Below are 17,018 nucleotides of genomic sequence, written 5' to 3'. Positions count from 1 at the left end.
TTGGCTATATGAAATTATAAAAACATTAATACATACAATTAAAACAAAAAATATATATTTAACTAAAACTAAAAACTAGGACCATACTAGTATTCTATGTATGTCCTGTAATGGTATAACAATGTGCTTTATTAGATATAATGCTGCTGCTGGTACACTGACAGTATGTCTTTTCTCTACAGACAATTTTAACACAGGCTAGGGGATTTAACCAGGGTCCAGCTGTACTCTAAACTAAGCCTAAACCTACTGCTATAACTATTAATACCACTAGTATTGCTGCAGGAGGATGTATGTTATATTTGTATTGTGATGATTGAAGTTTAAAGAGATCCCTGAAAGCTGCCCTGCATCGTTCCAATCCAGGCAAAATGCTTGCATGCGCAAAACTAACCTGGCTGCACATTTGGATTCTGAATAAAGTCCTCACACCAAATCGAACTCAAATCGCCCTATCAGCAGGTAGAGTGTCACCGCACCAAACATTTCCTGTGTGGACAATAGGCACCGGAAAGCAGAGCGCAAAGCGGCAGCCACTGCGCCTCTGTGTACGCTGCTGTATCTCTTTAAGTACAGCAGGCAGTGCTGTTGGTCCGTGTGGGAGCGCAGGGCGCATGGTGCGGCGCTGCCTCTCCGCAGCGTCAACAGCCTTTCTGCCTCACATCGTACAGGCGACAGAACAGAAAAGACAGGTCGACCCACCGCCTGCATCACATCCACGCTTTGAACAGCTGACTGGAGCGAGTGAAACGAAGAGTGGACTGTCTCAGCGGGGCTGATGTGGACTGGTGAGCCTCCAGGGCCATTAACATCACTCCTTCCTTCTCCGACTGGAAGCTAGAAGCATGTAGCGGTTTTTCTGCGGTACCGTACAGTAGATTATTGTACAGCACTGAGTGGCTATACGAGCTAATGATGTTGAAAAAAAGAAACTAACGTTAGTAATCACATATGTGTGAAAGCACAGTAAAATCAGACTCTCAGAGATATTTGGCTGAATGATCGTGGCGATAAAACATCGTGTCACAGAGTCTGAGAGATCCTCAGCTAAGTTGCGTCCTGTGAGCTGCATCAAACCATCTGCTGAAGCCTCCTTTTGACTCGTGTTAAAGGTAAGGTGAAGTCACTACACATATCGAATTTGATTTGATAAAAACCTAGAAGCAAGGCTTTAATGCAGAAGCTCAGAATAAGTCCTGTAAAATATTCACATAGGTTGGATTTATTTGTGGTGTTACAGAAGTCTGTATTGACTGGAACACTGCTCGTTAACATCCTTGAAGTAGACCAAACCCAGAAATCAGTTTTCTAGAATTGGTTTTAGTATTTTTACTGTTTTGAATGATCACTGGCATTTGAATAGCTACAAATATGAAATTGTTGAAGGAACAAAGGAACAGTAGCTGCGGTAGGCTGTTTTTTTCAAAGGCCAAATGCTTTGATTAGACTGAGCCTCAGGTGACAAATATACCTGAGGGAAGTAGATGTAGTGTGGCCTAATCTGCCCCTATCTGTTTCTATGGACACTGCACAGTGAAATCAAAATGTATTTATTTGTTTATTGGACTCTAGTTGGCTAATCCAATTGTGAGGTTTCTTCTAATATTTTTCTGTAATATTTGTACTTGTAGTGTTTGTATGCTGCTGTGTGACAGATGTGAAGGTGTCCCTGCTCTCTACCCGGTGCATTATTGTGTTCAGTGGGCAGTAAGAATGCATTAATCTCCAGGTGCATGGCTGGTTGGTGGCCCACAGGCTGAACACCCTCATCATTTTCCCCAAAGCGTGAAGTCGCTGGGCTTTCATTAGAGCACTCCTGCTAATTTTTAACCAGAGCTGCAAATCAGAAACAGGCAGAACCTAGCCTGCATTTTCACCCCTCATTTGTTTTATTAGTTTAAGAAACTCATTCGTAGTATTCTCTGGATTTTAGTGGCATCACTTTTTTGTTCTCTGAGCCTATTTATTTATTTCCTAATGTTTCAGAGTTCAGCTCCTCTGTCTGACTGTGTTTGTCTTTTGTTTTTTTTTGGCAACTATTAGGATTTGCTGATTTTCTCTGATTTGTATTATTGTAAATTGAATATCTTTGGGTTTTATCTTGTTTGGACAAAATAAGATATTTGAATATGTTACCATGGTTTCTGATAAATTATAAAGTGTATATTTAACTGTTTTCTGACACGTTATAGAAAAAAAATTAATTAAGAACAAATCATGCAGATTAATCGATTATAAAAAAAAAAAAATAGTTACACTATTTATCCTCATCTGTGCAAGCGTATTACTGAGGGTCACTCCTAATGATTTTAATGAAAGTATGCACATTCAGCAGCTTCCTCTCCCCCTCATTGTTTCTGATGACCTCGGTGTACTGTAAATCACTGTATTGAACCAACTGCTCAGTGTGATGTGTCCAAGAAGAAGAAGAAGAAGAACATAATGGCTGTTAAGATTGATCACAATGCTGTTAAAATCAATTCATGAATGGCACTAATTACTCATGCTGCTGCTATTTCACAAGTGGCATGGAAGTAAATAAAAAGCACAGAGCATGACAGACCTCTTGTTATGCAGTGCAGTCACCCATTTCATAGCTTCTGAATGTAGACCAAACAGAACTGATCAATATTATGAATGTCACTGTGAAAGAAAACTCCAAACTCCCCTTCCTCCTTATTCTTATTTAACCCCTTTGGTAATGGGAGTTTCTATCACATTACATAGCAATGCGGTTTCAGCTGCACATGGCAGAAATCTGTGGACGCTCATTTAAAAAATAATATCACATTGTTGAACAGCGGCTGTGCTATCCCGTGAGCTCAGTCCTCCCTGAGGTGGAAGCGAACAGACGTCAGAGGAATATGCAAACAACATATTTGTACACTGGAGAATGAGAGGGTGCTGTTAGTGAACAATCAGCATCACCAGGAGCCCCTCTGAAATTCACTCAACTTGATGTTGGATTTCAGAGGAGGTTTTCACACAGTTGAGCTGTGGCTGCAGAGGAGAACTTGAAAGTGGCTCAGATATGAAGTCCTTTGTGTAGCGGCGGGGTGAAGCTTATCTCTTTATCTTCTTGGCGACCTCTCAGGGACGTGCCATGGATCATATCCAATGGCCCGCAGGCTTTGAAGATCGCCAGAAGAACTGAGAGGAATTACAGTTTGCATGCTTGTGTGCATGCATTACAGTGAAATAACAGTGGTGCTTGCTGTGTGTAGGCTGGGTGGTGTACTCGCTCCTGATATATCACCATCAAGAAAGGATGTCAAGATCCCCATTAAAGCTCCTACAAAAATAGCTTGGCGTTAAATGCTCTGCTGTCTTCACCAAAGATGTGTCTGAGTGTCCGACGTTCAAAAGTAGAATAGTAGTTTCACACTCAGTGGCTTCTATTTTTATTGGTTTGAATTCAAAACACAAAGGGTATGACTTAATTTATTATACTTTGGAATAGCTTTCTTTGCTCTTCCTCAAAAGAAAAGATAATTTTTGAAAGAGGATAAGCTTTAAAACCGATCTACACAGATCCGAGCAATGGGTCAACCTCTCTGCATACGCATCTCAGCCAGATATTCAGTTTATAGGATTATCTACACCAGACCTCTTCTGTAAGACATATCCAGATAATCACTGCCTAGACAGGCGGTTAGGAAATACTGTACTATGTGGTAGACATCAGAACCAAAACCTAAACTTTAACAGAAATCTATGGCTTTTGTTGATAGATATTACTGGTAGATGTGCATTTACTTTCGGTATGTTACATGGCTCAAACTCAGACTCAAACCCAGACTTTAGGCAACACAGCCAACAAAATATATTGTATTACAGTAAAGTCTATCTACTGTATGAACTAAATAAACTTTGTTTTCCATCCTAACTGCTCACATGCAGCTGGCAACGACTGAAGAAAAGCTAAATAGCCAATTATATTTTTGAACTCAGACCTGCTGTTCAGGCTTTTCTTTCAGACAGAGACAGGCACCATGCTGAGGACATGACTGTTGTTTAATCCAGCCGAGGCTAATATGAGGCCTGAAAAGGTCTCAGTGTTTGTGTTTGTGTGTGTGTGTGTGTGTGTGTGTGTGTGTGTGTGTGTGTGTGTGTGTGTGTGTGTGTGTGTGTGTGTGTGTGTGTGTGTGTGTGTGTGTGAATATAAAGGAACAATCTTCATTATTAATTAGTTTCTTTTAACTAGGTTTGTTCTATACCCCCCCCCCATTTGAGAACTACTAGTAGTCTAAAATCCCTCCATATATTGTAATACATAATTACTGTGCTCAAACAGAAGCATGTACAATATAGTATTTCAATGTAGAAAAACCTCTCTGCTTTTCCAAGACTTTGTCCCGAAACATGGATTATTACAACATTTGCTATTCATCAGGAGGTCAGTCAGGGTCCCAGATGCGGCATTAACTCTGGCTCCTCTTAGTCTGACCCAGACTCTCTGTTTCCCCTCCGCTCCATCAAGACTGGCTCACAACTGTGTAAACGTCCTCAACACTATCCGCTCAGGGGAGGCAGAAGGCTTGAGGAGCAAAGAGAGGGGAAAAGAGTGTGAAAGCAAAAAAAAACATGAGGAGCAGAAGATAAGGAGAATACAGGGAATATAAAAGTCACATTCTCAGTGGTCCATGGCTGCCCTTGAGATGGTGCCAGTCTTCGAGATTAGCACATCACCACTGTAATTGCTCAACTCGAGTAGCGGACCCCCTTGTCCTTTCTTCAACTTGATTCCTGCCTCACAAAAAGGCTTTTGTTGGCGTTTAAGTGCTGGGCTCCGTTCTTTGGACCTGCTGCACTAACAGAGCTCCAACCTGGCAACAGCTGAGTCTTTAAAAAAGAGAAATTGTGTTTACCAACTCCACTTTTAGGAAACTGGAGTACAAAATGGTCAGAGTGCTGCCTGTGTGTCTGAGAGGTGTTTGTCTTTGGGTAATGCTGGACCTCAAACTAAAGCACCATTTATACTCCTAAATGAGTTCCCACATTAAAGTTATTTATATCCTAATAGTTCAAGGAAAACTGAAAAATTCAAGATTCAAGAGGCGTATTGTCATATGCACAGTAAAGACAACTTACAAAGCAGTCTTCCTTACACAACTAATAAAAAAAGGAGAATAATACAATGAAGCCAAAACAAACAATAAAACAAACAATAAAAAAGTAATAAATAGTTAACCAACAAACGGAACAAACAGAGTCACGTTCAGCGCCACATGCGAATAAAGTAAAAAAAATGTAGGAATAAAGATAAGCAAGCACAATTTAATGACAGAAAACAAAGTCTTTTTTAAGCTCTATTAGGTCGATAAAGTAGATATTATATCCAGCGGGCAGCACTGCGAGGTTTTCTCAGTTTTGAGAACATTACTTTAAATAGTGTTAGTCGATCGGTGAAAACATGTCCATCTACATCGAGACTGCACTGTGAGGAATAAGAAATAATTTTTGCTTAAAAGAGGATGTCAGGAAATGTTGATAAGCCCTGTCCCCACAATGCTGCAATACAGCAGCAGGAGTCCCGATGTGATAAAGAATCAGAAGGGGTGGAGCCCCCTCTGGGTCTGTCAGCCTGTGCAGTCAGTGTCAGCAGCGGCTTCTCCTTTCAGCGTGCCGGGCCCTAATTGGGCTCTCACATTTGCCAGTGAAATTTATCAGGTTGCTGTGAAATGAACTACTTGGCCAATTTAAGATGTGTGTCCCTCTTTCCCACCCCTCCACCGCTGTGATTATCATGCAATAACATGATACTCAAGCTTTTAAACGGATAAACTACTTTTGCTTATTTTCTGTTGGGAATATGTCATTAAAGGATAAATAGTAGAACATTCTCATGATAGTTTTGTGCTACTGGGATTTCATATGAAAGATGTGCAACAAGCCTCGTCTATTTATACACACTTTAAGTAGGGGCTTGTTATTCTTACACTCAGCCTTACATGTCGTACCACTAATTTCCAGCAGCAAGCGGGATGAGCGCCTAAGTCTATCCCCTTATCAGCTACTTTTCTGAATCTGGCGGTAAGCAGAGCACTCACATGAGCTCCTCTGTAGCGCTAATATTCTCCATCTGTCAGTATCGCTGCCCAGGTTGGCCATGATGTTAGGAACTATCACATGCAGTAAATGAAGCATGCCTGGTCAGCCACGAGCCCATTGCCACGCCTTGTCAACCCTCATCCCTCTGCTCTCTCTGTGACGGTGCAGATGTCTTTCCCAGGTTGCTTGAGGGGGGGATGACTCAGCTTTAACTCAGCGCCTCACTGACTCCCGGGCTTAGCCCTCCCCTTAGTCAACAGCGGCAACTTACATGCTGTGGCTGAACCGTGAACCGACTGAGGCCAAAACACAGGCTGCATTATTTGCTGTGTTAGACCCTTGAATGTAGTGGTTCCCAACCTTTTTGTGTCTGAAGTACCACCGCAGCATTATCAGAAGGGCACGCTCAAGCACCTCTTTATTGTACCTCTCCACCAGAGGGGATGGTTTCATGTAATTGTTCAACAATTATTCAACACAAAGGAAAAATAAGTCCCTTTCCGACCGGAGGGATTTTTGCAGTTCCTAGAACATAACGTTCGTAGAACCCTTTTTTTCATGTGTTCCGACTGGACCAATTTGGGGATTATTAAGTTCCTCTGACCGCAGTTCCTGTAACTCTTTCAGCTCCTACTTCAGGGCAGGGTCTTTTCCCTTTTCCCTTTTCCACATTGGAACCCTTAGTGACCTAACAACGTCTGAAACACAAACAGTACATATTCTTCACTGTCTGTTGCAATTTGCCTACGTATGCTAACTCATAAGACAAACATCACGCATTCAACCAGCTAATTGTTAATGCTAGTTAAACTTACCCGTCGTTTCGTTTGCCTGTTGTGCTCTGCTCTTCTATATTCTTCCATCATATTAATTAGGATCATATTACGCTGGAGCCTTCGTCTTCTGTGTTTCTCTGTTAAGTACTCCAGCCTAGTCTTTAAACGCCGCCGTTCAAACTCCGTTATGAGGATCCCGGCAAGGCACAATAGGAACATTCCGATGGCCTCCTCCATGCTGGTTTGTTGTTGTATGTGGTGCTAAAGTCTAGTGACGATGCTATAAAGACCGTTGCCGTGCTTGCATCACTCCCTTACCCCTCCTACCAGTTCCTATGGCCACTTGGCCAGTATGAATGCAAATGGCAAAAGCGGTTTTGGGGGAGAGTAGTTAGTAGAACGGTTTAGAAGTGGACTGTTCCTATAACTACATTCCTGTAACTACTTGGTCAGAAAGAGGCTATAGAGAGGCTGCTGTGGATCTGTAAAAGAGAAATAGGAACTGTTGTTGATTTAGCTCTCTTTCTCTATTCCTGTCAAGTTTGCATTCACACACTCCAATTTAATTGAGGTGTAGGGAATTTATTTTGTGGCGCTTACAGCAGTGAAAAATGTCTTTCCATAAATGTCTCAGTTACTCAGGAAAATCCACAGACCTCACTGAGAAACATTTTCTTTGGAACTACTTTCTACCGAAGAAAGAGTCCCTTTAAGTTTCAGAGGCAGAGAAAGTCAGAACCTGGGCACATGAAACCCAAACTATGTGCATTTGAAGATGCCACTACATGGAAGTGAGACATTTTTTTTTTTAAACATGAGTGAACTGACCATATTGATTAAATCCAATTAAACTGCATCCATATTAGACTGAAGTTTAGGTATTCTTTTTACGAACATTATGGAGCACCTTGCTGTCATCTTGCTCTGTTATTTCAGAGATTTCTGTTCTTGTATCACATACACACTCACACACACACGCACACACACACTCACACACACATGCACACCCACACACACACACACACAAACGCACGCATGCACGCTTGCGCACACACACACACACACACACACACACACAGTCATAAACATTGTTGCCTCAGAGATGTTGTCCATGTTGCATCAGAGCAACAGTGAAACACTGCTGCGTGCTTGTCATATTTTATTTATCGTAGGAGAGGCTTCAGCACTGAGGTCCGCTCCTTCCTGCGAGCCCCAAGCAGGCAGCTGCCAGAAAGCCTGAATCCCCAGATACTTCGCCCATTTGTACTTCTACACACGCACACGCACACACGCACATATGCACACGCACACGCACACACACACACACACACACACACACACACACACGCACACATCATTGAAGAAGTGACCCTTTCTCAATTTCCTTTAGATTTTAGCTCTATGTGGTAACTGATCACAACAGTTTCAGATTCTGTAAAACAACGCTGTTACAGTAAAAAGTATTAGAGATCCTGCAGTGAGTACTTCAGTACATAATCAACAGTATTCACAATGTCTACTAGATTTAGCTAGATCTGACACATTGTTTAACATATGTCGGTCTTACATGGCTTAAAAACAAACAAACAAAGACATAAATGACCGTAAAGAAGGAAATTACATTAAGACATTAAGACTATAAAATATGGATATAGTCTCCATGATGTCACCCATAGGTTTCTTTGGCCATCGCCATTTTCGCAGTCCCTGACGTCACCTAACTGCCGGACCTGCAGAGATGGCAAAAGTACTCACTTCCCGTACTCAAGTAGAACAAGTACAGATACTTGTGTTTAAAAATACTCTGGTAAAAGTAGAAGTACTGATTTAACTTCTTTACTCAAGTAAAAGTAACAAAGTACAGGCTTGGGAATTTACATAAAGTATAAAAGTAAAAGTAGCCTTGCGAATGACAACCATTTTTTATGTAAAGCTACCTGGACCACACAAATGTTACTAGAGTGCAAGCGGAGAAACGTCAGTGGACATGGAAAAAAGGCTCTTTATATGCCATTATCTACATTTTAAATGGATGTCTGCCAATAGGCCTAAAACATCACATATATGATTATTGTAACAGAGACTGGGACTCCAGCTTAATAAGATTCTGACTGAGTAGCAAGATATGAATTCAATTGTGATTCTGTGAGCATTCACAGATCCAGTTTCTCTTTTTTAATCTTCCCCTTAACGTTACCGCCATCAACCGCAATGATTTGCTGCCAATCCAATTAGATTGAATTCGGTATTGATGACGCAAAAAATAATAACGGTAACTCCACTGAAATTATTTGAAATTAAAGTAACGAGCTAATTTTGTAAAATATAAAGGAGTGGAAAGTACCGATATTCGTGTTAAAAATGTAAGGAGTAAAAGTAAAAAGTTGGCACAAAAATAAATAGTAAAGTAAAAATATCTGAAAAATCTACTTGAGTACAGTAACGAAGTAGCCTATTTGTACTTCGTTACTTCTCATCTCTGCGGGCCGGCTAATCCAAACATGGGCGAAGAAGTGTAGCTTGAATGGAGCTGAGGAGGGCCGAATAAAGCCTTCAGTCTATACTCGCCTCCTGTGACGTCAGCCACCTGTCACTCAAACCGACACATCCTTAATTATGCATAACTTCAAGCTTGAATATAATTTAAACGGGTGCATTATAAAAAATCCCCCACCCCACAGTTGTCATGAAGGGTGACTTTAGCTATAGAGACCAAAACCGTTTTTTTGTACCAGGATATAAACATGTTTAATTCTGCTGTAAAGTTGGACATTTTAACATGGGGGTCAATGGGGGATTTTTCCTTTTGGAGCAAGCCTCATGTGGCCACTTGAGGAATTGTTGTTTTTGGCACTTCCGCCAGGCCTCATTTTTAAGCACCAGAGGTTGCCGCTTGGTATAAAAACACATATTGTAAACTCATGCTCAGTATATATTTCAATTCCTTTAAGAAAATTAAGCTGTACTCAGGCAAAAGTTGTACTCTCAGTACTAAGATTTGGTTTAAATATACATTAAACTCGCCTTCAGTCCAGACTTAAAATACATGTTTAACATGTTAATTTACTCAGTCATGGAAATATCATTTTATGTAGTGCTGATGGGACCAACAAGGAGGACATATTGACAATTTGTTAACAACAACAACAACAACAACAACAACAACAACAACAACAGTTGACTAAAAACAGGATGTATGAGCAACAAGGCCCTTAATGATGTTCATATTAGATTGGAGAGGATATGTTGACAGCAGGCCTCTGGTGCTGCCCGACCTTTACAGTCTGATTTGCATGATGCTGATGAGGCTCATGGTTCAGTACACATTTTGCAAGGCATGCTTACAGAGCACCCTTCAACATACACACTTCATGTTCCTCAAATGAATGCATCCAGACCACTGCACTCAGCTTTCTGCCCTGCGTGACTGTGCGCAATAAGAGCTCATCAAAAACAGCTAAATAGTTTGTGTAACACTGGAGCAGAGGAGCTGATTGCTCTCATGCTATCCTTTAGGATTTTATTAAAGAAATGTAAAGTATCAGTCCGTGATGATGATGGTCAATGCAATTCAGAGGCTCTTTTGTGTTAAAGCTTGCTCTGCTGTACCTGCTTCCCTCCTTTCCTTCACTTAGTGTTAATTTCCCAGACAGACTTTGAGCAACTCCACAAGCATAGGCATGGGCAAATGCTTTCGATTCTGCTGTGGGTTGTATGTGTAGGTGGTGAATGCAATATAGACTGCATACTAATAGCAAGAGGATATTTTTCCAGTGAAGCAAAAAACAATTTTTGTGTCAGGAATCATGATAAAAACCCATGTTTTGACTTATACTCACAGAGCTACAGTCCGTGGGGAAACATTTGAAACTGCTTGCTGTTTTTGTGGTTAATTTCTCCTCATATAACAAGTCAACTATCATTGCAATCAAAAAAAAACAGGCTCAAAATGTCTGTTACCTAACTCTGTAGTTTAACAGGTATTTCCAAACATCACTGAACCAAAAAGGAAGCAGATGCACATAACATAAGCATTATCAAAAATATATATATATATATATATATACCTTTTGTCATATACTTGGGTACAGTGCAATCTACAGTCAGTAGTGGAACTAAGTACGTTTACTCAAGTAACTTGAATATATTTCCATGTTATGGTACTTTATACTTCATCTATACTTTGTGGAAAATACTAAACACAATGTTTTACTGAATACCTACTGTTTACAGTACTTCATGCTGAGGCAGCAATGACTTGTATTGTCTGAAGGAATCCCAGCATGTGGTGCTGTGGGCAGGATCATCCCTTTATTCCAGACGACATCTTTAGTAGCCTCTCTAATCCTCTCTTTGCAGACTTATCTACTTTAGCTCTCAAGGATATACGTTGGTCAAAATCTTACATGTTTAAATTTGTTGACAGTGAGCTAAAAGAAACCCTGCAATTAATCAACAAGGCAGGTGCAATGATTTTTTTCTAGTTGAAAATGGATTCTGCTTTTAGGATGAGTCTGTGAGACCACACTGTGGATTTCTAAAAGGAAAGAGAGGACTGTAGCAAAGAAGGGATTTTGTCAAAAGTGATTACTTATCATTTCACCCCGACTGTCTTCATTGCTTCTGAAGCACACACTTACTGTAGTAGTTGGTGCCTTTGGCAAAGTAATTTCATACTGAACCGTCATTTTTTAAATATTTCTTTAAAAATACAGTCAGTATGCTCTTTTCATTCCTCTTTCAGAGTGAAGGGTTAGCTACAGTGCTGGAAGATTCAGCTTAAGGACACTTCAGCAGAGGGTGCTCGTTGACACAGAAGCTTGAATGTGTAACAAGTCTGTGTCCCCTCTCACTGCACGGCCGAGCACTTGGCTGTTTTTCTCTACTCTGTCCAACAGAGCAGAAGATGCGGTGTGACAGAAGGACAGTTGTGTCAACATCTTCCTCTGTCAATAAGTTCCCCCAACACTAACCAAAATCTCAAACATAACATTGACAGATTTAAGTTATGTTTTCTGGCCTCTTGTTCAACAGAACAGTTGGTCAAGCTCAGAAATAGTAAATAGTTACAAAGTCACACTGATATTAAAAATCTTGAATAGTAAGTGGTTCCAAATATAACTGAGCCAAACACCCACTCTTTGGTGCTGCTGAGAACATTTCTCATTAGTAAAATGTAGGTTTTCTGACTGTCCAACATGGAAAAAGAAAGTGCCTTGTTCTCAGTTAATAAACATCTGTATTTCTTAGCTGCATGTTGTTTGCCTGTGTTGTGCTTTCACTAACCCAATGATGTGCTGTTGAAAATTGCCTTAAAGGGATATTTCACCATTGGAAAGATGAATATATCTTTAAATTGGGTCACTTATGTAGTAGAAATGTGAAATTGTTTTAGAAATTGGTGGCTTCTAGGCAGAGAAAAGCCAGAAAATGTGTTTTTGGCTCATGTGGATGAAAGACACCAAATCCCAGAATGCACTTGCTTCGCTGCTTTAGCGTCCACTCCCAAGCCACGCCTACCGTTAACAGACAGACAGTGAGACAGTCAACTCAACTTTAGTGTGTTCTATTGTCATTTCAACCATATACACGAAACAACGTTTCACCGTGGCTCAATTGGTTACACAATTAAAATATATGAAAACGACATTATATAAAAACAACATACGAAACAGGCTACATTTAGTGCACACACATGATATGCTCCGTAAAGTTCAGCTAACACATAGCTAGCTACTAGCATTAGCGCTTGGTGGGCTGTATCACCGAGTATACAAATTTGCGTGTAATGTAGAATGGTCGGCATTTAACAGTCACACCAGCAGTTAGCAGTTAGTTGGATACAAGCACCAGTCCGTGTTAACACAGCCCACCTCCACTAGTCTTACCCGGCGATAGCTGTTGTTCAGCCATGTTTCCACAACAACAAAAACACAGCAGTCTCTGAACTAGCGTTGGGAGTTTCGTTGAAGTTGGATGTAGTCCAGTTTGTTGTCTAATGAACGGACACTTGCAAGCAGGATTGATGGAACAGGTGGCCGGCTAACGTTAGTTTTCTACCCGCAAACTCGTTCAACGTCCGCCGCTGATGATGTCCCTTTACCGGCCAGATGCTTCGAGCTGCACCGCTGGTCTCCATAGCAGGCGGGTCGAGTATTCCGTCTGTAATAAAGTGTCCTGCATATTCTCCGATCTGTACCAATGTATCCCGTTGCACATAATTGTTGTTCTAAAATTTCCTTCGGGATGAATAAATCTGTTTCTGCTGAGAAGCTAAGCGATGATTCAAGCTGGCTTACACTCGTTTTTACCACGGCAATCTCCGGAAAAAGCCCGGAGTCCAACCCCCTATGGGCTATGCGGAAGTACTGGCTGTAGTCCTTTGCCTCTGGAAAAATGTATACCGATGACGTAAAACGACGATTTTTGCGTCATCGGTATACATTTTTCCAGACCCACAATACAGAGATCTCCCCTCTCACGGGGGACATGAGGGAGGGAAGCACGGTCATTCAAAAATACTACCGTGTTTCTGCTGATACAAAGCTTAATGCTAAATCGGTGAAGTATCCCTTTAAGTTCCATTCAGAGGCATTTTCTATTTCCCCCCATCACTCCTCCTCACCTAAGCATTTGCTGAAACCTACTGCAATCCCCTCTTAAGTCTATTCAAGCAGAGAGGACTGAGATTTGCAGCAGAACTGAGCCAGGAGAATTCACTTTTAATTAAAGCAGAGAGATCCTCTGTGCTTAGTGAAGGTGGGAAAAGAAAAGGGGAAAAAGCTGTTTTCCTCTGACCAAAAAACAGAACTGCAGATATTCTGTAAAGCCCTGAATGAAGAGCTTTGTTAAGGTTGTATAGAGGAAGACATCATTTGATCTCCCATTGACAGCGCCTCCCTGCTGCCGAATAATTACTTCTTTTATGAAGCCATTAGAGAGGAGCGATTCAAGTGATTGTGTCTCAAATGTCCATCCGTGTGGCCAACTGGGATCTGGGAGTGGCAGCTACTGAGGGTCGGTCTGACACTCACACACACCAGGAATCTGGGATATTTCTCTCTGTGTGACACATCATTAGTGCCAGCACTGTCTTTCCTGTTGCCATCAAAGATTTTTTTAGCATGTCTCCCCAAAATAGTAGAAGTTCTCTCTGCTTTCATTTCTTTCTTTCCCTCAGATTTATAGACTCTGCATGACCAAACACGTCTACAAGTTCAAGAATTAGTGCCATTCCAGATTTTGTGCAAATGACTTGTTCAGTTTTTGTCTTTCTGCTCATGCCTAATTGAACTCTGCTGCTTTATGTCCACAGTCACAATGGAGCTATTATTCCTTCACCCCCATTTTCTTTTTGACTGTCAGTTGCTTATCACAGTGTACTGGTGGAAATGATGATCATCAGTTACAATGTTGCAGCTTAACGCTACTGTGCACCAGTCAAAGAAGAATGATTACATTATTTTTAGACCCTTTAATTTACCTCTTCTCTTTCAGAGTAAAAGGTCACCACTGAGCTTAATGGACCATTGAGTATTATCAGGATTACAATGAGCTTTTTCCCTGCCATCCTAGGCTTAATTTTTAAGCTTTATAGGGTGCACTTAAAAACCCTAACTGAGATTGGTCTGTTCAACCTCTCCAATGCCAAATGTACTCGTATTTCAATTATTTCCAGTCCTTGAGAGGGTGTAACCAACAGGGCTAAACACAGCAATCATTTCATGACAGCACTATATCTCTTTAGTAGGTGCCTGTTTCAAATTTTGCAATAAAACAAACAAGAAATGCAAACTCATACAACATTCCCATCCCACCCTCAATTAATGATTGGCTCCTCAGCTGCTGAAGGAATTAGAAATATGTAAAACCAACAAACCAACCAAATATTTTGACTGGAAAAAGTTGCTGAAAACCTTTATGGTTAGGGACTATAAAACCTTATATTTTACAATTAATGCATACACTTGTGGAAAACTGTTGTGTAAAAATGTGTCTGTGTGCTTTGCTTTTACAGTCAGCAGTTGGGCTATTTTTCCTCCTTTTTCTGTCCAGACCAACTGGCAGGATTTATTCTTAGGCAGGTGAAATAGAGCTTCACAGTACAACTGCCAATTTGTCTGCTAATTGCCATACAAACTACTGTAGTTGTATTATGTATAATACATTTCATGAACTAAAACCACACAGGTAATACATCAGCAGGCGGTAAATGAGAGGTTCATGAAAGGACAGTGGGGGCTCTGGATGTCTTACTTGCCACCAATCTGCAGCTTGTCTACACTCATTACAGCACATTTGTTTACGTCTATCTCATGTTTGTTCCAACACTTCCCGACAGATAACAGGCAGAGGCTTTACTAAGAGATAACCTACTGATAAATAACATACCGTACAACGTGTAATAGTGGAACACTATTGTTAAACACTTTATCACAGGGTATGTGAAGTGGCACTTTTAATTGTCAGCACTGACTCAGAGGTGGATGTTGTCTGTAGTAAATGGTTTAAATTCATCTTGATGTTTAGGAGAAAGTATTCTAAAGAACAATTTGTAGCAAAAAGTCAGGATTTAAAATTACTTTTCTGGCTTTATATAATCTGTCACTGTACAGAGATTCTTGCAGACATCTTTGCTGATGAGCTTTCTTTTGAGTGGCCACCAGTAATTAAGTGTATTGGGCATTAAGCCAATCACTAATGTGGGCACACACTGAGTTCAAACACAGGTTTAATTAAAATGGCTGACATGAAAATGGGAAGCCAAAAAACTGTAGCGCATACCATGGTAACTTTTGCCAAACATGAAGTAAAAAAAACTGCTTTGGCAGTGTGATCCTGTTGTTATTGGAAGTCATGTTCACACTCCAGTTGTCAGGGGTCATGCACTCCTTAGAGTTGCCATCTGTGCTGAGCAAGCCGCTTCAATCTGTTCTGTAGAGCAGCAAAAGTTTGGCACCTAACTGGTTTATTTAAGCTTTCTCAGTTTTACATGTGAACTGCAGTCTTTTTCTAGACTGCAAATGTCTTCAAAACGTTTTCTTATTGTTTCACCTGCACCACTTACAATAATACATTTGTTGTTTTACTCTTATGCATTAAAGACATATTATGTACTAAATCCTTGTTCAAAGATCCTCTCAACAACCTTGCTGCTTTCTGGTGGTCTTGAGTTTTCTCTTGGGCTTGTAATGAAGCAATCTGGGTAAATTTGAACGCAAACATGGCCAGTGTTATCACCGGGGGAGGAATGTGATCTTTAGTTTGATTTGATTTGACAAACACAGCTAATGCGCACTGGCAGGCGAAACACACCAGGAGAGCGGAAAGACAGGCCCCAGGGTGAGAGGAGGGTCAGGGCTGCCGCAGCCAACACTGTTAACCCTTCTGCTGCTGAAGAACCAAAGACATCCGACATGTTACAGTAAAGTACTTTTACAGGATGGAACTTAACATTGAATGTGTGTGTGTGTGTGTGTGTGTGTGCACATAACACAAACAGGGAGTTAGTAAAAAGGACAATGAGAGGACAGTCAAATGGTTTCCTTTCCCACTAATGCTGGTGCATCTGATAACCTCTTCCTGCCACTGTTAAGACTGACTGTTTCTATCACAACAATGTGTATCTTCCCTCTAGAAGCCCACTGTTAATGACCCTCAGTGTTGGTTTTACTGTGGACCTCACTGACATTTCACCATACATGTGTTTTCCAGCAAAGCACAGCAAGCAAAGCCCACGTTAAAAAATGGGAGAACATCACAACTAATACAATTCAGCTTGTGTGACTTGCACTGGGGATTTTGAGGTCTAACAGTTAAAAAACCTCACCCACGTTCGAGTGAAAAGAATGCTTTTTGGCAATCAGGAGACAGGAGGAATGGAAATTGATTACATCTGCAGAACCAAGTTACAAAACTGAATATTTGACAAAATGTCTAACCTCTAAAGATTCAACATCTTCAGGGTTCAAATCTTGTCAACACTTTTTGAGGACATAAAAATGAAACAGAAACATGTATCTACTGTCCTATTTCCTTCAAACCACAAACCAATAATGCATAATCACACAGATTTTTCCTGTCTCTGTTATATCACAGTTGTGTTCAATATTTTTCTTGCCGTTTTTCTTGCACTGAGATGTAAGGGTTAAACCCACTAGTTGTCCGTGCTGGCTGACAGTTGTCTCTGAA

General features: G+C 40.8%; 1 protein-coding gene across 2 annotated transcripts in view; it reads left to right on the top strand.

Annotated features, from left to right (window-relative positions):
• The first annotated feature begins 583 nt into the window (after positions 1–583).
• wscd2 (WSC domain containing 2) overlaps positions 584–17,018 on the top strand; it is a 39,076-nt gene continuing 22,641 nt past the window's right edge. Inside the window, exon 1 of one of the 2 annotated variants that reach the window (XM_078250708.1) lies at positions 584–788. The gene's annotated coding sequence lies outside the window, so the exon portion shown is untranslated. Of the gene's footprint in view, positions 1,113–17,018 lie in introns of both variants that reach the window. The other variant, XM_078250706.1, reaches the window with a different exon arrangement.

This window comes from Sander vitreus, chromosome 5 (genome assembly GCF_031162955.1).
Source record: "Sander vitreus isolate 19-12246 chromosome 5, sanVit1, whole genome shotgun sequence".
NCBI lineage: Eukaryota > Metazoa > Chordata > Actinopteri > Perciformes > Percidae > Sander > Sander vitreus.
Note: the sequence above shows the minus strand (reverse complement) of the source record. Positions and strands in the feature narration are given on the sequence as shown.